Source organism: Rousettus aegyptiacus, unplaced genomic scaffold (genome assembly GCF_014176215.1).
Source record: "Rousettus aegyptiacus isolate mRouAeg1 unplaced genomic scaffold, mRouAeg1.p scaffold_m13_p_4, whole genome shotgun sequence".
In the NCBI taxonomy this organism is placed as follows: Eukaryota; Metazoa; Chordata; class Mammalia; order Chiroptera; family Pteropodidae; genus Rousettus; species Rousettus aegyptiacus.
The window spans coordinates 140,491,406-140,516,139 of NW_023416307.1; the positions used below are offsets into that span (position 1 = coordinate 140,491,406).

General features: G+C 41.8%; 1 protein-coding gene across 6 annotated transcripts in view; it reads left to right on the forward strand.

The window, feature by feature from the left end:
• Positions 1-409: 409 nt before the first annotated feature.
• Positions 410-24,734, forward strand: part of LRRC3B (leucine rich repeat containing 3B) — an 80,245-nt gene continuing 55,920 nt past the window's right edge. The window contains exon 1 of one of the 6 annotated variants that reach the window (XM_016149559.2): positions 410-1,031. The gene's annotated coding sequence lies outside the window, so the exon portion shown is untranslated. The other 5 variants (XM_016149561.2, XM_016149562.2, XM_016149565.2 and 2 more) reach the window with 5 other exon arrangements.

The following is a 24,734-nucleotide window of genomic DNA, read 5'->3' on the forward strand; positions in this document are numbered from 1 at the left end:
CACCTTCTGCTTTGCAAAACCAGACTGGTTGGGGTTAGGGATCAAGGGCCATGCCTCAACCCCAAAACTTTAGGGGATCATTCTGAGATCTGATCATGGAGCCTTCAGTGGGGACATCCCACTTTATTAATCCTCCCCCCAAAATAGCCTAGTGCAGTACTTGGCACCCAATAGGCAATCATTTGTCAATTGCATTTTAAGTATCTTCCTTTTCCCCCGTTAGAGGACAGGCAACCCATCACCATGTTATGCTTCTGCCAGCTTAATTTAGCTCTGATCTCAGTACTTAGGAAAACAGAAGAAAGAGTGGGGCTCTGTAGCATCCTGAGAGTGGAGCTATGCAAGGGGGTGTGAGGAAGGAAGGAGGCGAGGGCGGCAGAGGGTGCTAATACTCCCACCTCAGCTCCTCTCCTCCCGCAGCGAACGCTCAGCCCCCGCCCTCTCTTTCCATTCCCGACCCCCACCCGGGAGGTGAGAGGGCAGCGCCGGCGAGGCGGTGGCAGGGCTCTGTCACGTTCATTCCCTGCTGCTTTTCTAGTCCCCAGTTTCCTCGCCCCTCCTCCCTCCTCCCCAGCCGAGGTTTGGAGGCGATTCCCCTTTAGAGACTGAGTCGATTGCTTCTGGACGAACGGCGCTTCGCCTCTCTCGCGTCTTTGTCTCCTCCTCCTAAGAGGCTCCGGGGCCCGGCGCAGGGTCCGCAGCGGCCGCCGCAGCAGCTGGAGCCAAGCGGTGCCCTGCGCGGCCGCCCGGAGCCGCACCCGCGCTGGGTGGAGGCGCGGGAGGACGCCAGCCGAACCACGCACTGCCCCGCCGCGTCCCGCGCTCCAGCCGCCGCGTACCAACGCCGCGGCAGCGGCGGGGAAACCAGCCCGCCTGGCCACCCAGGTCCGGGGTGGACAGCGGGGCTAGCAGCTGGGTGCGGATAGCGGCCGCTGCAGCTCTGGTAACGCGCGCACCCCCAGACATACGCACCCAACGCCTCCCTGCGCCACGAGGATGGAGCAGCCACCCCGGCCCGGGACTGGCGCAAGGTAAGGCGCGGCCGCCTGTTGCTTTTCACAAACAGTGGTATCGTCCCTCTCGCTGCCCGCGAACCTAAGCCGTTGCTCCCGGAACAAGTAGGGGCGAACTAGTACACCAGTGCTGAGCCATGCCCCAAATCCCTGCTCCCCTTGGCGCAGACCCTTGGAGAGACACCTCCTGGCGAGGGGGAGTCCGACCCTCTGCTCGCGTGCAGCCGGCTGCAGTGCAATAGTCTACAAACTTTTGTGCCCCCCTCCTTGCGCGGTGCTCACCTCGTGCAGTGCAAGTTGCACGTCTAGTTCTCGCCTGCACCCTTCCCCCCGCATCCCCCTCCCTTGCCGTATACATCTGCCCATTTCTCTCTGTGTGTTTTTGCCAGTCGACTTTTCACTCCCTGCAGCTCGCGCTGGAGAGGTGAGGGTTTGGGACCCAGCAGTGCTCTTCCTGCCTGTAGGAGCTGGCTAGGAGCCGAGATGGTGGAATAGGAGAGGTGGGAAGTGGAGGAAGGCTGCGGCCACCCCTGGGACTCTGTCCAGCGCGGCGGGAATAGCTTCATCTTGCATATGCCACCCCCAACTCGGTAATGAAACCCTTGGAGGGGCTTGCGGCTGTACGCTGTGGGAACGCCAAGTGCAGATCGGGTGGGTGAAGTAAGTGGTTTTGGGAGGGAAACGGTTGCTGGTGGGAGTATGAGAGGAAGCTGAAGCTCGGGAACAGATCTGGTGGAGCGGGGAGCAAAAGCCTCTGCTAATGTGTGCGAGGTGCTAGCCCCGAGCAGTCATCTACCTGGTGAGAAGGAAACAGGATTTGAGTCCGGAGGGCGCTGGCCTCGGCGTGTAAATACAGATGGGGGAGGGGCTGGGTACCTGGGGAGGCACAGGAAGGCGAATTGGAGCCCGGGAATGCCGCGGCCCTGGGGGACTTGGGAAGGCCTTCTGGGTGACTGACACCGGGCGATCTCCCTCTCCAGGAGAGACACCCGCCCCCCCCCCACCCACCGGCCCCCGCCGCCCGGAGGAGCTTCTGAATGCGTTGGTGTCTTGGGCGGTGACTGTTTAGATCATGGACCAGGGATGCTTTTCCTGGCTCTAAGAGGACCGTAGTCCTCCCCTTTCTCTGGCACCGGCTTCCACACCCTTCTATCTCCGCAGCCGGGTCTGTAGACCCACGCCCACCTTTCCTGCGGGGCGCTCAGGAGTTAAGGATGTCTCCATAGCCGCAGGGTGGGAAGGGGATTCCTGGCCCCCAGAGGGAGTGATGTGTGCGAGGTTGGAGGAGAGTCCCCAGCGCCAGGCGAGTTGACAGGGGTCCGAACCGGCTGGAGGAGAGCGCTGGGGCCGGGGCTGCAGTAGGGGCCCCCTTTCCTCACCTCCCGTCTGCAAATCGCACCTGGGTGGAGCAAGGGAGTAGGAGAAACCCATCCTGAGCCCAGAGGTTTGTGAGCGCAGAGTTGGAGGGCTAGGGGAGTGTGGGCATCGGGTGAAGGAAGACCCGGCTCCCAGACCCGGGGGTCCGCGCAGTAGGTGCCTTTGTCCGCCTTGCAGTCTCCAGGTAGATCCTTCTGGTTGTCGCAGACGTTTTGGCGGATGCCAGAGGTTAGCACCTTTCCTCCTTTGCACCCCAGAAATCTGGGATGGAAGAGCATTTGCAGGAGGGGGCCTAGGCTGTTGTTGCAAAGAAGGGACACCCCCTCTCTGGGCTCCATTTATCCTAGTGGGGAATATCCTGGGCTGCCGAAAGCCTGGACGCACCTCATTTAACCCTTCCCTCTTTGAGTTGGTGCACGCCCCTCTCCAAGCGGCTCCTTTGGCTAGGCGTCCGATTCTCGGTTTCTTACCGTACATATAAAAGAAGAATGTGGAGGTTGCGTGGATTTGGAACTGAGTCAAACCCTCTGGTCCTCCCTGTCCAAACCTCCCACGTACAGGCTTTTAGGGGCACAACCGTCTCTGCGGCTTGCCCTGTAGACGTCTCCTGCTCTCACGTACCAGCTGTGAGAAAGCAGAGCTCAGCGTAGTCCCTTTTGGGAGCCCCACGCCTTGGCCCTTCCGGAAGAGACGTCGATTCTCCAGGGCTCAGGGGAGGAATCCTGAGTTCGGTCCTCCCATCCCGGGGCACCCCTGGAACAGCGAGTTCCCTGTCGCCCCGCTGCAAGCTTCAGAGCCTCAGGAGCGGGAACGGGGATTCCCTCCGCCGAGGCTCGGGGGGCAGCTTCTGAGCGCAAAGGCCACACCCTCACAGGCCAGGCGTCGGGGGAGAGAGCATTGGCTTCTTCCGAATTACCTGGATACCTGAGGTAGGACCCCGGAATTAAGTCTCTCACGTGGCCAGATGTAGCTTCGGACGCCCCAGGGCTCGTTTCTTTCCTCGTTTCTTTCCAGGTGCTTATCTCCTGGATTTGTGCTCAGGTCACTTCCCTTTGCCTGGAAACAGATTGGAATGTGTCCTTTGAGAACTCTTGAAGGAATACTTCAAATCCACACTAAGGCTTTTTTTTTTTTTTTTTTTTTTTTCTTTTTCCAGGTTGCTGAGCTATTCTGGGGAGAAAGGTAGTAGTAATAATAATAATCAGCGCTAGCATTTATTGAGCCCTTTACCCTGTACCAGGCATTATTCTAGATATTTTATGCGCACTTGTTTAATTTCAGTTCTCACAACAACCCTAGAAGATAAAGTTAATTTTCCTATTTCATTGGCCAAAAAACTAAGCCATGGAGAAATTTAAGTTTTTTGCTCATAGTCATCCAGCCAGTAACTGGTGGGGCTGGTTCCTTTTATGGGCGGAGAACACTGGGTGTGTAGGTAGCTCCCGGCCCTGTTACATACTAAAGACTCTTTATTCACAAGGAAGCCTGGATGAGGCCTCCAGCCCTTCCTCCAGATCCCAAGGGCATACTATTAGTGCCAGCCCTTGCCTGTGAACCCCTGTGGCTGTGCCTTCTCAGGGTCTGTTGGGGTGCACCTTGGGTAGGATGGGATCCTGTACTGGAAGCAAACTTAGGGAACGAGCTGCTTACATTGGACTTCTTTTCTGAACCTTTTGGTAGACAGTCCCCTTTTAGATGCGAAGAGAAATGGGAGGAGGGATCCAGAAGTGAGCAGAGAAAATTGCTCTGTGGTCACAAATTGCAGAAACTGTATTCTGCAAATGAATTTTCTTCTAGTGATTGAATCACAGAATAGTAGCGCTAAAGGTATCTCAGACATCACCTCTCGCGATCCAGGGGAGAGAGGAGATACCATGAGTGCTCATGGCCACTCAGGTGCTCCTAGTGTAACTGGTACTTAGAACCACTGTTTTCTGACCCTTGGTCAAATAAACTATGTTTATGCATAAATACATTGAGTTCACTGCTGCTGTTTCTCAGCATCTTAAAATTAATTAGGGGAAAATTAAGTAATTAGGAAGAAACTTGTTTGTTAAAAAAAAGACTGTTTTGCTAATTTTTCATAAATGCCTCAATTAGCACAATCAGAAAAAGTCACTATCATATAATTGATGAGTGTGCCTCTTTTGCAAAAGATTGCAGCAGAATATTTATAAGCCTTTGAATCAACAAAAATCACCTAACCATGCCACCTTTTAGATGATTCTAAATAAAATCAAATGGATTTACCACCACTTTAGTGAAGTTCTTCCGTCAAGTTGAGTAGGTCTGTCCTGCTCTGCTCCCAGTATTTGTGAAAATAAGAGAAAAGATAGTACATCAGAGGGAAAAATCCTTATGAATTCAATGGAATGATTTATTATTTCTTCTGGATTTACGAACATTGGGTTAAACTTTAGACTGATGTAAATATGAGGCAAAACAATATCTTTCTAATAGATACACTTGGGGCTCAGAAAGGGGAAAACTAGTTCTTTGCCATTTTCTTGCCCACTTTAACTACCAAAGGGGACTTTCTCCATAAACTTAGGTATTCCATATACTGCTGGGCATTCTTATAAGACAGAATTCTGGTTTCTAAGAATATCCATGTCTTTTCTCTGTAGCTACAGTACCAAGATGTCCCCCCTGGAGCCAAACCAACAAAAAGTCAGCTGAAGCAGTTAGAGAGGAGAACCGGGAAAAGCCTTTTTCTCAGAATCACATCAGGGTGGTTGGAGTCACAGGCAGATGATGGAGACTTGGTGCACTTGTGTCACCTGGAACAGGATTTTCATCTCTCATGCCCTGACAAGCAGTAACCAGGGATGGAAGAGGCGAAGGTGAAGGTGAAGGAACAGAGCTGTCAGGAAGGCATGGAGTTGGGGAGGTGACGCTTGGCTGATGAAGGGCTTTGTGTGGCAAAATGGCCATGGAGAGCCCACGCTAAGAGACGCTCATCTTCTTTCCCTTCTTTTCCTCACTGTTCCTTCTGTGCTGGGTTAGTTGATCTGAATCCCAGAGGCCTCAGTTATATGAAGGGAAACATTCGCTTTCTGGAGAATTCATTAGAAATGAGTATTGTTTTTACATAAGTAGGGCAAAATATCCACAGCTGCCTCACTCTTTGTGGAGAACCATTAAAAATCAGATCATCCCGGAAGGGTAATCTTTTGAAGGTGGGGTGCAGGTTTAGTTGGATTATAGCGGTGTTAGAGAAAATAAGCTGTAACACTGAAATTGGGTACGGCAAAATCTAAGGGGGAAAAATGGTCTGTCTTTTAGGAACCACATGAAGAGAATCTTTTTGCACTAGTGCCTATATCCTGGTTTCCAAGTCCTAGCTTTTTCAGGGGTGATAGGAGAGTTAGCTATATCCTCATCCTAATGATGTAATAGTAACGGTGATCCACATCCTCTTTATTTCTTTTACTCCTGTGTGGTATAGTGTTGAAGGCTCCACACAACACTGCTGCTGGGGCAGTTCCTGAGGTGCATGTTTATCTTAAGTCATATAAGTATGAGTTTGTTGGCAGTTAGAATGACAATTACTATTAAGCAAGCTGCTCTGGGAAAAAAGGTTATGAAAAAAAATGAAAAAATTTTATTCAGAATACAATGAATAAATATGTTTATGCAATATATAGTGTGAATTAAAATTCTCAGATACTTAAAAATAAAAATAAAAAACCAGAGCATCTGAACTTGATCTATTTTTAATAACAAGAAAAGCCAAATAATAAAATGGAATTTAAAGATGTTGGCAAGAGAAAGTAGAACCTGAGAAGCTTTACTCTCATGGACTTTATTTTAAATAAATATATAGTATCTTAATCTATATTTAGATTTGAATAATCAATAAGATTAATAAATTTTATATTTTATCTGCAGATTGGGACTTCGATGAGCTTCGTTCACAAGTGGTAGGGAATGAGGATGGAAACTCTTCTATCTGACATTCTAGTGATAGTCATACATGCTTTATAAAAACTTAGTGACTTAATACCTCACAGCATGGCATACGAAATGGCCATTTTTAAAAAGAGAATAACATCTGTAATTTTCTCAAGAGCTTTTGGACTTGGAACCTACTATTTTCCCAAAGGGGATAAGTTAACAATAAGGGCCCTATAATTCATTTAAAATAAATAAATGAGTAAATATTTTTTAAAACCACCCTGGTAAAAACATTTTTTTTAAGAGAATAAATGAACAGATGAGTAAAGTTTATAAAATTCATGGTTTCATTTTATCCTAAGCATTTTGAGCTGTTTTTATGTTAACACTAGTCCAGTGCAAAGTGTCATTACCTTTTCAGACAGCTTTTAAACAAGGATTTGTCTCTTTTATTAGAAGTAAAATGGGAATAGATATAAAAAATAAATAAAATATTATGAGTCATTTTCAAACATGGAGTAGTACTTCATAAAACTTTTCAAATGCAAATTGGTTTCCTTTTTTTCTCTTTTTCCTTCCTTCCTTCCTTCTTTCCTCCCTCCCTCTACCTTCCCTCCTTCCACCTTCCCTCCCTCCCTCCCTTCCTTCCTTCTTTCTTCCCTCCCTCCCTTCTTCCCTCCCTCCCTCTTTTTCTTTCTTTCCTTCTTTCTTTCTAGGTCATTGATAGATTCTCAGTCTGCATGTAAGTATTTAGTACCTTGCTCAGAGAGATGGCTATTTCAGAACAAATATTTCCCTGGGTGAGACCAGGGAGAAGGTACAGTGCATTTACAGGTTTGTTTAAAGCTAAAACACGAAGTTCGTGAAGTCACACTGGCTTTCCCTCTAGTCTACTAACTTCTGTTTACGGAGGGCTCATCCTGTTAGCAGTGACTAAGCAGTATACTTTCCTTTTACTAGACTGGGAATTTATACACTGAGAAGAACCCTGGTCCAGTCCGCTGACCTCCCCTAGGCATCTGATCATCAGGCATTATCAAGCAGGAACATTTTCTATCTTTTCGACAAATTATTTCAAACTTGGAATTGCAAAGTTATGTAGTGTTTCTGCCAGGAAGTGTTTCATAGTAATTTATGCAGGTAGTCAATCTGTTTTGCTTCTGAAAAACACTTTCTAGAAACAAAATTAACCTTTCCTAATGGAAGGAATAGTGTAGAATCTTGGTACCCAAAGCATCTGTAATAAAACCCATACAAGAGGAATGACTGATAGCTAGCCAGATGAGGAGGGCCAAAAGAGAGACAACAGAGAAACAGTAGAGGAGGAGGGTTGGAGAGAAAGGCAAAGAGGGTAAAACAGATAGGCCATTAGGGAAAATAAATCATCCAAGGGAACAGAACTCAGCAATTAGTGCAGGAAGATCAAGAGATATTTGATAGTAAGTCTAAAATGGAGGATAAGAAAAAGAAAGGCATAAAAATAAGAGAAGATAAAGAAAGCTAATGTGAATGATAAAGAAGAGTTACACAAAGAAAAATAATGTACCTAAATAATTTCTCATGGTCTAGATAGCTCAAAGGCAAGCTAGTTCCTTAGCCAGAGGGTATGGTCTCTTTCTTATATTCCCGTGTTTCTTGTTAATATGTCTTCTCAATCACCAAGCCAAGGGCTCTTAATTTTACTTATGCCATGGTGCCCTTTGGTGGTCCAACAAGCTTGGGGACCTCAGAATGATGTGTTCAAACGCGTAAAATGTAGTACATAAAATTAGAATACAAATTGTATTGAGATAATTAAACATAATATATAAAACATTATGACCTACCCATGTCTTCATAACGAAGTCTAATGTTGGTACTAATAGCAACCATTATTTTGAAGTAGGGATGAGCATAAATGCTATGAGATCACTGTAGCAACTGTATGATGTTATGAAAATATCTGATTTATATTGTTGATAAAATCGCTGGTACTGCTACTGCCTTTGGAGTTTGTGGCCTGCATTTATAATAAAATAAAATGCTAAATTGCGCTCGATATTAGCAAACAAATTTGGGACTTCTTTCCCTTTAACTTCATGGATTCTTTAAATTCTATTTATAGATGCCTTAGAGTTCTGTGACTCCAAGAACCCAAACTAGGGTGAGCATATAATTTACTATCAACAACTGAGATACTTTTGAGGATGAAAGGAATCATCCTTTAGTTGTTACCCTATGACAGTAGTTGGGAATTTGGGATGGGTCTGGGCAAATTGTAACATAAATCCTGGTAGCAACTTTTTCCTCTCTGAGATCTTTCTTCCCGGACCAGTATTCACTTCTTTAGCTCAAGGAATTGGCTTTCTCTTCAACCATTCATAGGGATGATAGTTGTAGAAACTGACAGGATTGAAAGTGGATAATAGTTTGAGCCAAAAGAGGGTGATATGTTAGGGCCATGGAAGCCTTTGTAGGAACTGGATTATGGACTTCATCAGAGCAGCAGCAGCCTCTGGCTTCTGGGTAGGTGAGCATTGGCTTGGACCTCAGTTCCCAATGGCCATCTTGGCCAGATGCCCTGTAGCCTTGGCCAATTTCACCTGAAGTGAGGCTGAATTATCAGGCTACTTTGCATTTCAGCCAAAAGTTTTAGATTCCCCTCCAACAATTTTTTTTTTCAAAGTAGAGCTGCCACAATGGCTTTTAAAGGTTTGCTTCCTTTCCCTGCCTACTTCCTAGTTATCAGGAAATGGCCTCAGTGCAGGCAGGTGGATAGAGACCCATGGGAAAAAGCCAGGATCTAGAGAATTCTTAAACTGGGTAATAAGGCTTTAAGAGGGGACTGTGGTCATGGAGTGTTTCCTAAACAGATGGTTCGTATTGTCCTGTGTCGGGGGAGGATGACAGGATGTCCCTGCTCCCGAATATCACCATATTTTTATCTGTTCTAATTGATGAAGTGGAACCTGCTTAGTATAAAAAAAAAAAAAAAAGATCTTAAAAAGGTCTTGAAAAGAAAGCCTTTGACTTTGCAGGGGGAAGGCTACATCTCAGAAGACATACTCCATGTGCATATAGAGTATTTGGCTGGAAACCAGCCAGCTTGGTTCTAGTTTCGGCTTTGGCCCTAACCAGCTCTGTGGCTTTGGGCTGGTTAAGTTGAATGCCCCCTGCTCCACTTCGAAAATAAGAGGATGATTGGAAGCTAAATAGTTTCTAAAGCCCCTTCCAGCTCTACACTCTGTAATGCAAGGATGTGTCGGGCATTGTTTTATTTACACTCCATGTGATGTCTTCTCTGTTCAAGCTGGTTCAAGCCCACTTTTTAACTTAGGCCTTGCAGCCCTCACATGCCACAGATCCAACAATGACAGAAGAACTCTACAATCCTGAGGATCTGTGCTACCAAGAATGTTCCCGGGAGCCTAGAATAAGGGAAGCCTAGAGTGGGGAAGTAGAGGCAAGAATAGCTGAAAGAGAAAGAGATCGAGAAAGAAAGGAGTGCAACAACTGATAACTTTCTTGCATCAATAACAGTCACTCAGAAAAGATGTAGGAAGATGAATATGGCTTTCTAAAATGTTGACTATGTGCCTCTCTTGCATCCATAATCATATCACTCCCTACTAACAACTTTTAAATTACTCCTGGTTGCATAGAGAAGGATTACTTCTTTAGTATAGTTTAATGGGTCCTTCCTCACCCAGTTCTACCTGTCTCTTCATCTGTCATTTTCCTTGGTATATCCTACCCCTGGTGTATTAGAGCTGGTGTGTTAATACTGGTTAGTACTGGCAATTGTCCACATTTTTTTCTCTCTAACTCTGCATTCAGTGATATCATGTTGGGAGCTTGGAATCAGCTACAATAGGAGTATTTACACCATGGAAACTGACAGACATTACAAATTTACCGACACACAGCACTGCCCCCACCTCATCTAAAGACTTGTAGTTCCTACAACAGAAAACACTCTCCTTTCTCCATTAGGTTTGTCATTCTCTGTCTTTCCCTTCTTCTCTCTTTCTCTTCTTCTCTCCCTCCCTCCCATCTAACTGCCCATCGCCCTGCCATTCACCCATCTATCCAGAGGTAGCCAGACTTGTTTCTAATGCCTGTCTTTTCTGCCACTTACTAGCTGTGGGAACGACACTGGGGAAATCCTCTGACCTTTAATATGCCTCAGTTTTCTCTTTGTAAAATGGGTATAATAAGATGGAGTCGCGAGGCTTAAATGAGTTAATATGTATAAGGCACTTTGAACAGTGTCTGTCTACCACATGGTAAGTACTATTTAAGTCTTTGTCTTTAGGAATGATCGCAACATTATTAATTGGGTACTGTGTGCCCAGCAGTGAGTACGCACATGTGCAAAGGGATTCAATAAAACAAGCCCAGGAAAATGTTAAAGAGCCTGAAATGAAGCCTGGTTAGTTTTTCCAGAGATACCAGAATTGACTTCAGGGATCCAGGGGCATTTGAACTGAGTCTTGAAAAGATTGATCACGTGTACCCATCAAACTGGCAAGACAGATAGAGGCGTCCTAGGAGGAGGGAAGTCATGTGAGCACTGGCGTGGAAGAGGGAACAGCGTGGCATGTTTGAGTTTTTGTAGATGAGCATCAGATCATGGAGGCAGAGGAAGGGGGTCCTTGATCATATTTGAGTGATGGCAAGATCCATGGAAAAGTGAGCGACAGCGTCCTCTTAGCTCTCTCTATTGCCTATACTAGTACGAGTCACACCTTTGGATTTCCCCCCAAAAGTCAGAAATCTAGATTTTTATGTGACAACTCCTAATGTTTAATGGTAAAATTAATTCAGTTTAAAAACAAAACACATCCACAGGCTATATTTGACCTCCTGCAGAGAGTGGAGCTCTAAGTTCCCAAGCTTGTGTAAAGGTTCGATCTGCAATTGGAATTCCTAATTTTGAATATGATTCTGTCATAGACCACAGGTAAGAGTCCCTTAAGCTCTAAGTCCTGGTTTTCTGCCAAATGCCTATCATGTTTCTTGTCCTATATACCTCGCTGTGAGGAGCCTTTGGGCTATGGAGATAAAAGCTATTGCAAAGAACCAGACATGTATTGGAATTATTTGTAGGCCCTATGTGCTGTGGCAGAGCCACACACACAGAACAGTCCCAAGTCTGATTTGAATCACCCAGAAACATCCAAATGCCTCACCTGTGTTTTTAACTTGAACAGTAGATGGGAAAAGAGAACTATAGGAGTATTTTTTGCCCTTCCTTCTGTTAAAAACATCACAAAGAGCTTGGTATTCTGTTTTGGAAGTCTGTATGTCAGAGAGCCAGCTAAGAGTTATTGATTGCTTCTGAATGGATCCAAGATTGTGGGGGGAAGAGGTGCACTCGGCCTCTATCTGGTGTTTGTTGATTGTTTCTTTGAAGGTGAGGGAGATTTTCTAAGAAGTCAGCCCCACTAGGTGTTAGTCCAGGTCATTTCAAAATCTGTACCTAAATTCGTGTAATTTCCTCTCTTGATCTTTTTCCATTTCTGACTTCGATCATGCAAGTTTTCAAGAAAATGATCAAACCTCAGAAGAGTCAAACTATTTCTAGTCGAGGGACTGAGCTTGGTGAATGTTGGCTTTCACACAGCAAAGAGGTGGATATACACCCAGCCTACTCCATCAGGCATGGTGAAAAGCACTGTGTAATTGCAGCTTTGCAAAAACTTCAAGCTTATTATAATACATTGAATCCCAGTGTTATTCTGAGTTTGTGTTATCTTTATGTGTTTTGTTGTATTGCCTCATTTAACCTGATCATGAGAAGTTTCAAAGATAAAGGCAGGCCTTGAAGGATGCCTGACTTACAAAAGCACATTAGTTATGGATTTTGGTCACACTGCAGAAATCTTACCCCCTCTACTTCAGGAGCTGACCTGAGCCTCAAGAGTCCAGTTCACTCTCTTCTAAGCCCCAAGCCACCTGGGCCCTGAGGACTGATGTGGTTGATGCTTCTGTAGCTCTCATCCCCTGCTGGTGTCTGGGGGACCTTGTCCCCACCTATCACCGAAGGAACCAAACCCAAGAAGAACCAATGTCCTACTTTCTGAGATGGATCGAAAACACTTAGGTCTATTGAATTAACATTAGAGGTGAAATCCCACAGTTGATGATGTTATGGAGGTGTTGAAGTGCTAACTCCTAAGGTGATAGTATTTGGAGGAGAGGCCTTTGGGGAGTAATTAGACTCAGATGAGGTCATGTGGGTGAGGCCCTTATGATGGGATTAGTGCCCTGATAAGAGACACCAGAGAGCTTGCTGTATCTTTCCACCCACCCACACAGCAGAAAGGCCACATGAAGATACAGAAGAACATGGCCATCTGCAGCCCGAGGAGAGAGCTCTCACTAGATGTTGACCATGCTGATCCCTTGATCTTGGAGTTGCAGTCTCCAGAACTGTGATAAATAAATTCTTATTCTAACCAGTCTGTGGTATTTTGTTATGGCAGCCCAAGCTGAACTATAAAGGAGGTTTCTACGTAGGTTAGCCTGGGTACCTAGCCACCTTGTGAAACAGCTCTTCGAGCAAACATATGCCTGTTTTCGTACCACTGCACCTAATGTTCACCATCAGCCTGGCACATAGTAGGTACTCAACAACTACTTGTTAAATGAATGAATGAAAACTAATGAATGGAGTGAAAAACATCCAATTTTTATTTATAAACAAGTATTTGGAAAACAATAATCTTGGTTTGAGATTAAAAACCAAAAACTTGGTTTGAGATATTTATATGTGTGTGTGTGTGTGTGTGTGTGTGTGTGTGTGTGTATTATATATAGTGTGTGTATACATTTATCCATATATGTGTGTGTGTGTGTGTGTGTATGTGTGTATATATATATTTATCACCAAGCTGTTAATAGCCTGCATTTTTTTTCTAGCTCACCCCATGGAGACGTAATGATAGTAAAATAAATACAGTCAGCGTGGTTTCCTATTTACCCAGCATGCAAGCAAATGACTGTTTCTAAGCATTTGCAGTTTCATCAAGGTCTCCTAGAACTATTCTCCATAAAGTGATGTTGAGTTGGGCAGGTGACCTACCAGAACCCAATTAACTTAAGTTTACCAAAATCAAAAAGTCATTTATTTATAACAGAACCATAATACCTTGATATTGGAAAGGACTTTTGAGGTCCCTTTTCATTTTGAATTTCCAGTGGGCAGTTTCCATAGAAGGATGTGATTCTTCTGAAAAAAATGGTTGCTTTGAGGTTCGTTCTTGTCCCTCTGAGAAATCACTCAGACACTATGAGGAATTTGCTCCATGGCTTTTGCCATTTGAGAATGGGGAAGCTATTTCCTCAAGGTGCTATTCATTTTTATTCCTATCTGAGTGCAGATGAGTTCAGAATGTGTGGGTGTGGGATTTGCAGAGCCTGACGTGCTTAGGTAACAGTTGGTGTGCCGGTTGTGTAATGAAGACTATGTATTGACAATATTAAATTGTGGGCTTAATCTTGTTCTTGGTGTTAAAAAAAAAAAGTACAAAATTTCTAAAAGCGACAATGTTGTTTTTATGCTGGGGTGTTTTTCAATGTTGGGACAACAGTGCTGAGAAATATGGGCCTCCAATATGCGTCACTGTCTTCTGCCTAGCCTGATTTTACTGTATAAGCCCAGCATAGCTTTCTTTTTAAGCGGAAGGTGCTGGAGTGTTTCTAAATATACATTCATATTGTACTCAACTGACAGAGGGAAGTAACTTCAGTAATAACAGGCAAGATTTTAATTCACTTCTCATATTGAAGGTGGAAGAATCAACTGGTTTTTAGAAAAATTAATGGTAATTTATTGAGTTACTAGGAAGTCACTGCTTGCTTCCCAAGCTCCAAAACCTCTAAGTCGTCAACAGGTTCTAGGGCTTTCTTATGTGAAACTACACCATGACTTAAAAGCCATGTTCCTTTCCCTGTCTTTTCTTTGTGCTGACAACAATAGAGAGGAAATACAAAGAAACCTTCTATTCAGTTGTGGGTGGAGTGGGAAGTGTGAGCATGACTGTGACCAGTGCGAGGTAGTAACATTTGTGGATTCTACAAGTAGTAGGTGTCTCTAGTTAAAAACACATGGATAGTCATTTTTCCTTTGGGCAGTCTAGGGACCTATGTAACCCTTCTTATTTTTAAAAAAGTAAAATTAATATTTTGAATTCGTTTAATATAAAAATTGAAATACATAGGGTTACAAAGAAAAAAGAAAGTACACAAAACGCATTGATTCTCACATAATTTAGAACATTTTGCATGATATATCACTGCCCAATCTATCAAAAATATTTTTAAAAATTAAATAACACACTTCAGTAGTTAACATTCATTAGATGTGTTTTAATTTACCTGGTCTAAACATATAGCTCATATGCCTATCATATTTCAAAAGGCAATGCTAACTTATGAGAATTGAAATATTTCTTTTGCACTGTCTAGTTTTGCACAACTGTAACTAATAGTTTAGCTGATTTCTTTCTATGTATTTATGAAGAACAACTAGTATAAATAGAGAAGACCATAAAGCTTCCTAGACATCTGGATCTAGCTGAGAAGATGCACTTGCCCTGTTTTGTGGTTGATGACTACCAGATGAGTAGTTGACCAATGGTTGCCTCTGTTTATTATGAGGGGCTATAGTCAGAAGAATTAACTATCACAATTTTAAATGATATTTTAGGATTTCTGAAACAACTGTGTTGTCCTAAGGGGAAAAAAAGCTGTGATTTTTATTGGTGACATCATAGGTACTGAGAATAGTAGTGTAGTCTGTTGATTACATTTAAAATGAAAGGAAATACCAAATTCCCATTGGAGATCAGTGGGGGAAAAAATTGAAAAAGACCTTCCACAGTTGTGGATCCCCTGCATTTCAGACATGACTACACCGGGGGACCATGCACCTCCATGTTAAAAATCTCTGTTTCAAGGTGTAAGTCAACACCTGGTAACGTGGAAAATTACAACCAAAGAAATTTTCAGACAGATGAGACCAACAGAAGGGATTATAAAGGAATGTCGTTTTCTGTTTGATAATTTATGAAACCAGCATGCCAGAATTCAACCTAAAGAGTGTAGTTGGCTTCAAAACTTGCCCCTTTGGAGAAAAATGTTGTTGCCCTTATTCAAAATAGTGTTAGGTCTTCTTTGAGAGGCAGTAATAAAATGATTTGAATATTCTCATCAATGTTAATTCTCAAACAACGGGGATGGGTCTTGCGTTTTGAAATAATCCAAAGTCATTCAAAGTAAGGCTATTGAGGGTAGAAGGTGATCAAGGTGTATAAACACCAGATTGGGACTTGAAAATCCTTAGGCTTCTTTTGGAAGAGGCTTGTCAATTACCCTGGAGGCAGCTCCATATTGAGTAAAGGAAGAAAGGGATGAAACCCTGAAAAGATTGCATTTCTAAAACAAGAGTATCCTACAGTGTTCTGGAGGTGACTAAAAAGGGACCTTCATGCCCCTCTGTAAAGTAATATTCTAAACATAGTTTTAAAATATTTAGTGACACTTGATAGTCACATTTTATACAGTCTTATATAGAACTGGACTTTCCAGTAGAAATATAAAGCTAGCTACTTACGTAATTTTAAATTTTCCAGTAGCCACATAAAACAAATAAAAAGAAAATTCTGAAATTAATTTTAATGCTATATTTTACTTAATATATTAAAAATTATCACTTAACATATAACCAAATCAAAATTTGTTGAATTTTTTTTCTCGTATTATATCTTTGAAATCCCATGTGTCTCTTATACACTTTGGGCACTAAATTTTCATTAGAAACACTTGATCTATATTTAGAGTTTATAAAATTTACAATGCAGAAAACATATTTACATATCAAAGTTGTTTGAAAAATACTTCAACATTTTCCAATAACTGAATTAAATATTAGTTTTTAGATTTAAATTTAAATTAATCACAAACAAAATCAAACATTTAGCTCCTCAGTCTTACTAGCCACATTTCGAGCGTTCAGTGGCCACATGTGACAAGTGGTTTCCAAAGAGTGTGATGCAGGTCCAGATTATATGGGGAAAACTGGAAAGGGATCTGTAGGCACAGTGCAGACAGTTAAATTCTCTGGAAAAATTAAGGAGAGATGCTTGTCCTTCCTGTTGTGTTATCCTTTCTCCGAATCAGTTATTTTAGTTTGTTAATCCAGTATTTTTCCACAAGTTCTCTATCTTTTCCTTAGTATCCTTTTATATGACCCCCAAAGGGCCTTTCCTAATGCATAGTCATCATTTACATCCAGGGTACTGTATGGACGTTTCAGGGTTGAGTTTCGATGATTAAATGAAGACAGGAGGCTAACTCCCCTGCCCTAGGTTCTTATGACTAAGCAGCTGAAACCCAGGAGTAAAGTTTTATGACTTAAGCCCCACTGGGCACCCGCCAACACTCAAAGCACCTCTGATTCTGATTCTGACTCTAAAGTTTGGGCGGGGCCCAGGAAACTGCAGTTTTATCTAGTCTTTTTTCGCTCTTCTCACTTCCCCCCACCAAGTGATTCAGAACCACCTGATTTAAGAACGACTGCCCTAAGCACCTCTCCTCCCACAATATCCTTTTTGCTAGTGGTTCATGAGGTGTACTCTGAGTACCTTTTCATCAAAATGCTCTGTATTTGGTTAAACCGAAAAGTTCTAGGCCCTGCTCCTAACCAGCTAAATCAGAATGTCTGAAATATCCAGATATTCACAGAATATCTATGGCACTAGGAACTGACTTTTTTAAAAAAAATTCAAATTAATTAATTTTATTTTATGATGACATTGGTTAATGAAATCCAGTAAGCTTCAGCTGTACATTTTAACAATAAGGCATATATATATATATAAAATAATTTGTTTTCCAAAACAGAAATTCAGTGAGACGAGTTTTACATTTCTACACATCTCATTAATGCCTGGCTTAAGAGAAGACTTTCTGATTCTCTTATCTGCTTCTGTATTCACTCCCATGTCAGAAAAACTTTGGAAGACTCTGCTGTACACTTGTGATAGATTAAGAGTAGAAAAGACAAACTATGTTTTCAGTATTATACAGTATTATAGAAATAGTCTATATCATGTGTATAGTCAAATCACGTCTACAGTATTTTAGAAATAGTTTTGTCCTCAAGGATCCCCTGTAAGGGTCTCGGGGACCTGAGGTCTCTGGAGCACCCTTTGAAAGCCATGCATGTAGAGAGTGGCTTGGTGGGCTGGCAGCTCACAGGAGTATAGGAAGGAGACCTTGTAACAGTCTGGGAGGAAAATAAGGGCCTGCACCAAGGTGTATCAGCAGAGAAGGAGAAGTGAAGATGGAGGAGTAAGATGCCCGGGAGACAGATGTCACAGAAGTTAGTAACCAGTTGGATGTAGGGATGAAAGAGAATATCTTGGGCCAGTGGATAGCTGGATATCTACCAGCTGCCAGTACAGGTGTGGGGTGTTTCTCAATCTGCCCTGAGCCAGCCAGGCCTTGTGCTCCACAAAGATTTGATCTGGGGTGGGAAAGAAGTGGAAGGTCCAGCCCTAAAATAATTGTCCGGAGGTCCAAACTGACTTTTTATAGTATGATCACGCATTGAATTTAGGATGAAAGCTTTTGAGTGTGGGCTGCCCCAGGCTGTGTGGTTCATATAAGCAGGGATACAGAGAAAGATGGCTTTTTGGTGAGTAGCAAAGATGACAAGGGTGAGGTTTGGAGAGTGCCTTTCTCTTTGAGGCTGGACACATTTGTACTTGAAAGAGAATTTAGGAGTGATGCAGGAAGCCAATGTGCTTCTACATATGTGTGTGATTATATGTATGTGTGCATATAAATATGTTTTTATATATGTAGGTGATTTTATATATAAATAGCTATGTAGGCTTAGGCCTCAGCATGTGGAGTGAAATGAACTGGCTCAGGCAGCTGAAGTCATGAATAAAGTTCCTAGTTTGCCGCTAACTGGCAGTGAGACATTGGACAACCCACCAGGCATTTCTGAGCCTCAGTCTCCTCCTGGGAAATGTAGAAGTGAGATCCAATACACATATTCTGTAGGCCACAAAGAGTGATCTTCTGAAAGACACAGCGATTCCATCAGTGTCAGAATTTGCTTGATAAGCAGTTTCCTGAGCCCTGTTTTCAATCTGGCCCGTTGAGGGACTGGAGAATGAATGGAGAAGGAATCAATCCGATGTCCGAGGGCTATAGGCGGAAGCTCTGTCTCTCAGGAGTTTCAGGTCTTGTCATTTGTTTTGATGTTGTCTTCAGCTGGGCCTGGCAACCGTAGCATCTTCATGTTTCCTGAGTTCTTGAGAAAGCCTTTTGTGCCAATTATGCCACATGCATGTGTGCACGCGCGCGCACACACACGCACACACACACACACACACACACTCCAATTTGATCACACTCTACTCAGTGTTTCTCCAAGGACTCCAAAGTGGTATGAGAGGTGGTTTTAGATGTGTAAAATTTTTTTTATCTTTATGTATGCTTTAATAGGTATTAGAAAAATATGGCAAGCATAATGAAATTGTTTATATCAGTATTACTTCTTAGGATAAGAAATAGTTTAAATAAGTAAATTAAATTAAAGTAAAAGTGCTTAAATGCTAATACAGATAGAACTCATAGTAGCAAAATTCTTGAAGGAGGTATGCGGGTGACTAATATGTGTGAAGCACTAACTTAATTGTATTATGAGATTTTTAACAAATGTGGAAAAGGTCTTATTAGGTGACACTTGATCCTATGCTAGAAATATTTTCTTCTTCATTGGTTTGGTATTTCAGCCTGAAAATTCCTTTTGAAAATCTGAATTATTTTAGCTACTTAGAATGTAAGACTGTAACAGGGTATAAGTAGAGTAAAAAAATGAGATATATTAAATGAAGGGAAATTCTGTAAAACGGCTGTCCCTGGGCTCTACAAAAATCTCAGTGTTATAAAGGACCAAAACAAACAAACAAACAAATGAATAATTAACCAACCCCCAAAAAATGATGGCTGGGGAACCATTCTAGATTAAAGGAAATTTAATAGATATGACAACTAAATAGAATGTGTAGTCCTTAATTGGACCCTGGATCAAAAATAAATTATAAAGAATATTTGGGTACACTTAAGGAAATATGAATACTAACTGCTTATTCGAAAATAGCACAGTTCTAAATTTTAAATTTCCTGAGTGTGATAATTGTGCTTAGAAAGAGCTAATCTTGGTCTTAGTAGATTCATGCTGACGTATTTATAGATAAAGTACATCAGTGCCTGCAACTAACTCTCAAATAGTTTTAGCCAAAATATACATGCATATACATATACTCACATGTGCGCATAATGCCCATTTAACCATACACACAGATATATACATATATATAACACAAATATGCACATATGTTTACATAGACACATAGATGTACATGCCCACATACATAATACATGCTATAGACACATATTACATGGAGAGGGAAAACAAATGTGATAGAACATTAACAGTCAATCCAGAGTGTTCCCTGTGCAATTCTTATACCCTTTCTGTAAACTTAGAAATAATAATTTTTTTTTTCAAAATAAAAAGTTGCAAGAAAATAGACTTTTTGAGATAGTGAGGTTGCAGATAATCTAAGAATTTTATAGTATAAATCAAGATTAGGGATTGAGGAATTATATAACATTTTTCATCTTTTTTCCTTTTATTATTATTATGTTATATTTCTCACTCACACCATTTAAAAAAGCTTTTTGTTGTTGTTTTTATTTCACCGATCCTCTCTTCCCTTTGGCAACCATCAACTTGTTCTCTGTATCCATGGGTCTGTTTCTGTTGTTTTATTTTTAGATTTCACATGTAAGTGAGGTCATACAGTATTTGTCTTTCTCTGTCTCGCTTATTTCACTTAGCAGAACACCCTTCTAGGTCCGTTCATGTTGTTGCAGATGGCAAAATTTCATTCTTTTTTATTGCTGAATAATATTCCATAGTGTGTGTGTGTGTGTGTGTGTGTGTGTGTGTGTGTGTGTGTATACACCACATCTTTATCCATTCCTCTGTTGATGGACACTTATGTTGCTTCCATATTTTAGCTATTACTAGTAATGCTGCAATGAACATAGGGGTGCATATATCTTTTCAAATTAATGTTTTTATTTTCTTCAGACAAACACCAAAAGCGGAATTGCTAGGTCACATGGCAGCTCTATTTTTAATTTTGAGGGGAATTTCCATACTATTCTCCATAGCGGCTGCACCAGCAGTTTACAAGGGTTCCTTCCCTTTTCTCCACATCCATGCCAGCACTTGTTATTTGTTGATTTTCTCTTTTTGGTATAGCCATTTCGACAGGTGTGAGGTGGTATTTCATCGTGGTTTTGATTTGCATTTCCCTGATGATTGGTGATATTGAGCATCTTCTTATATGTCCATTGGCCATCTGTAATTTCTTCTTTGGAAAAATGATTATTCTCCGCCTATTATTTAATTGGATTTTATTTTATGTGTGTGCATTAAGTTGTATAAGTTTTAAAAACTATTTTGGATATTAACCCCTTATCAGATGAATCGTTTGTGAATATCTTCTCCCATTCGGTAGGTTGTCTTTTTGATTTTTTGAAGGTTTGGATAACATTTTTCTTGAGCCTACTAAGGAACACGCTTACATTGGTGCAGAGACCTGCCATTGCTCCACAGCTATTCCACCTCTAATATTCCCTCCGTCACGTAACAGTTAGACATTAAGCTGGTCTCTGGTCAGCAGAGCCGGTGACAGATGGTTCATGGTGACTGCCTGGATTCTAGCTTGCATAGGCTTTCCTATTAAACCTGATAAAACAATACTGCTACACACAGAATATCATCTGCTCTTGTATAATAAGATTTTTGTGAATCTCAAAGTCCTTCAATAATTATTTATTGAGTGCCTACCATGGTCCAGGTGTTGTTCCTAAGGGTAGAGGAAGATAGTTAAGATCCTACTTCTCACAGAGATTACGTTCTGGAGTATGAGGGATGGAAGTAGCCAAGCAAGTAATGAGATGAATCAAGTGATATAAAAAATTGCAAAGTCTTGTAAAGAAAAAAATAAATAAACAGCTATGAAGGTAACATGACAGGGAAAGATGAGGCAGGGTGAGATAGGATGGTTATGGAGGCACGTCTCTGAGGAGATGATGGATGATTAAGATCACAAGCAAGAGTATTTTATTTTAAATGTCTCTGCTGTTTATTCCTAAGTCTCCCATCCTTTGAGTTTGCCCCTAATGTCAAAGTTGAGGATCTTCTGAAACTTGATTGTTCTGTTGGGCCGCCACAGGGTCTGTGTTTCTGATGTATTCCACGCCAAGTGGCTATAGAGTAGGGTCAACACATGGGTGTGCTCTTGCCCCGCTGTTTTCTTGTTGATGAATGCAGATGTTCTCCATGCACTTTTTATCTTTATGGCAGACTTTTGAGAAAGTTTAATCCAAAAACCATGGAAAGCTCCTCATTTTCTCATACTGACACATGGTGATGAAAGTGAATTACTGTCCCTGAATAATGCTGCAAGAAAGCCTTCCAACCAGCAATTTTCAATAATGCCATATTGGCACCCCTCTGAACTTTATCTGCTTTTGCTAATTCAATATGACAGGTCTCTAAAGCAATTTGAGTTCATGTAAAAGCAGGGACGGAGAGAATATTCAAACTTGTTTAAAGAAGGATAAGGGAAAGAACTTATATTGCATTCTCCTTGTAACACAGATTAAGATCTATTTGGATTCATTTCCTGGAGGCATTAAATGTTTTATTTTTTTTTCTTTTTCAGTCACCTTTTCAGTCACATCTAATAATTATATTCTATCTGCAGCGCTTGAATTTACTCCAGAGTGTAGAATTCGTCAGCTGATTTTCCAGCCCAGAAGTTACCAAGGATAGGAAGTGGAAATAATATTTCTCAGCATTAGAAAAATTCCAATTTTTAAAAATTAGGCCAACATTATGCCCCTCATATAAAATCATTCACAAAATACTCTGATAAGTAAAAAAGGATCCTGTGTAGGATTCAGAATATCAATGTTCCTTCTACATTCCCTGTTTCTACCTGAGTGAACCAAAGCTGGCCTTGCAGATGGCAGGGTGTGGGCCAGGCGCTATGGTATAGTGAAAGACTAAAGGATTTAGAGTGAGAGAACCTGGTTTGAGTCCCAGCTCCACCACCTATGACTGTGAGCTTGGCTCTAGGTCTGACCCATAACAAGCATTCAATAAATAAGAGCCATATTATCCCTTCTCCTCCATCTTCTTGTTTCATGCACGATCACGCATACTCACGTAGGGAGCCCCTTACCATCCTCTAGCCTTCTCTATTCTAGCCTTCTCTATGTTCGTAGAACATTCCTAGCATATTCCTGCTCAAAGCTGCTGAGCTTATGCTTTCTTCTGCTCGATGTGTCCCTCCCTGAGATCGCCCTATGCTTGCTACTCGCTTTTAGTTCTTAGCTCAGATGTCATCACTAATTCAGCCTTCTCATCCTTGATTACTCTCGAATGCAATACCCTGATGGGTTTTCTTCGTGGCTCCTCTCACTATCTTATGTTTTCTTGATGATTCATTTGTTTGTTTTTATTATCTGCCTCCCCCTCTCAACTTTCAGCTCTGTGGATGCAGAGGCCTTGACTATTGTGAGTATACCAGCATCTGGTACATACTAATTGCTCAATAAATATTTATTGCATTGAAGTTATTGGGGCCTCCATGAGAAATAAAAGAGCCTTGCACGGCTATTCTGATGGTCAGATGATATCGGTTTCTGAGAGTAATTTGGAAATTATCGAACACTCTGCAAATAACACTTATCATTAAGCCTCCCCCATCTCATCCATGAAGCACCACTTCCCATTGTCCCAGCCCTCTTCATATTCTCATAGCATTTTCTGCGAGTTCTTGAGTTCTGCTGTTTCCGACACCTGATACATCTCATTGGCAGGAGTTTCAAATGAAAGTTGGAGGAATTTGAGGCAAGATGAAAAATCCTCCAGCTTGGAAACCGATACTCAGCAAACAGTTTACAGATGTAAGTACACAGAGTAGGCAGCATTTAAACAATGCCCAGCATCAGAGGGAGACTATATTAAGAACTTGAGCTACACACAGCTTCTCTGTGCCAAGTCTGGCTTTAAAAAAATGATATCATGTGCCTGGTTTGGGAGGAGGCATGAAATAAATGCAGAGGGTTCAGCTTGCAGGCAGGCACAGTGGTGCCAAGGCCATGGCCCGTTTTGCTCCTTGGTTTCCTTCAAGGCAGCAGCGCTGTGATGAAGGAGGGCAGTGCTAGTAATAAACTGCTAGGTACATCTTGCCCACGGATGGTGAAGGGTTTCTTTCTTTTTTTCATCTTTCTACCTTTGTGGAAAAAATTCAACCTTTACTATTTATAACCTTTTCAGGCTTCAATCAAGTTGTAGTATGTTAGCTTTGAAAGAGCTTGATTTAAATTGTGGAGGGAAAAGAAAGGGGGGCTTCGGAAATCTCAATCCATTATTCATGATGTTTGGAAAAATGTGTTTTTTCACAAGTGGGAAAATCATCCTGAGAAAGACTGAATCAGACAGTGAACTGTGTTGATTTCCGAGGGTGAAACCCCTCCCTCATTTCCACCTTGTAGACACAGTATACAAGGGCATCGTGCCTTCTCCTCTCCTCTCTCTCTCTCCCTTCTCCCTCCTTTATTCCATCCTTCCCTATCCCCCGCCCCTTTCTTTCTCTTTCTGTTTTTCCAGGATATTAAAAAGGGATTATTTAAGTATTAGTGGAAATTGAAATTTCTAGTTTAAGAAAATGAAACCAAATCTTAAATTTGGGAAAAATTACTTCACCTGTGGCTCTCAAATTGGATAGTCCTTTTCTTGAAATATAAGGATTTTGGTAAACTGAGTCAGAAAAGGAGATCACATATCCAACCTGTTTTCTCCTCTCCCCATCCCAGAGGACCAGAATCCTGCCCACATCTCCTAAGACATGGAGCCTCTTTGTTGAACTCTCAAAAGAAACCATCACAAAAAAAAACTCATGTCCACTGGGAAAAAATAAAAGTATATAGCACATGGACTTTGATGCTTGGTGAAAAACTATTTTAATTATGTTATTTTTAATTTTTAATTTGAGTGACTTAAAGAATGAAATTGCAACACCAAACTTGTAATATGGACTGTGTCTTAAAATCAGCACACTATCTGTAATAAAGATAAATATACTGACTATACTCTCTTAAATGTACATTTCTCCCTTAAGACAACTCACAAATAAGATTGGGGCATTTTTCTCCTTTGGAGAACTGAAGATTTCTTGTAGGAACCTTTATTTAAAGAGGAGAGGTGAATTAATTAGCACGGGAGAAATCACATTAAGTACAACCCTGAAATACACCTCATTCAGAGGATTTTAAAACATCTTTTTTTTATTTTTT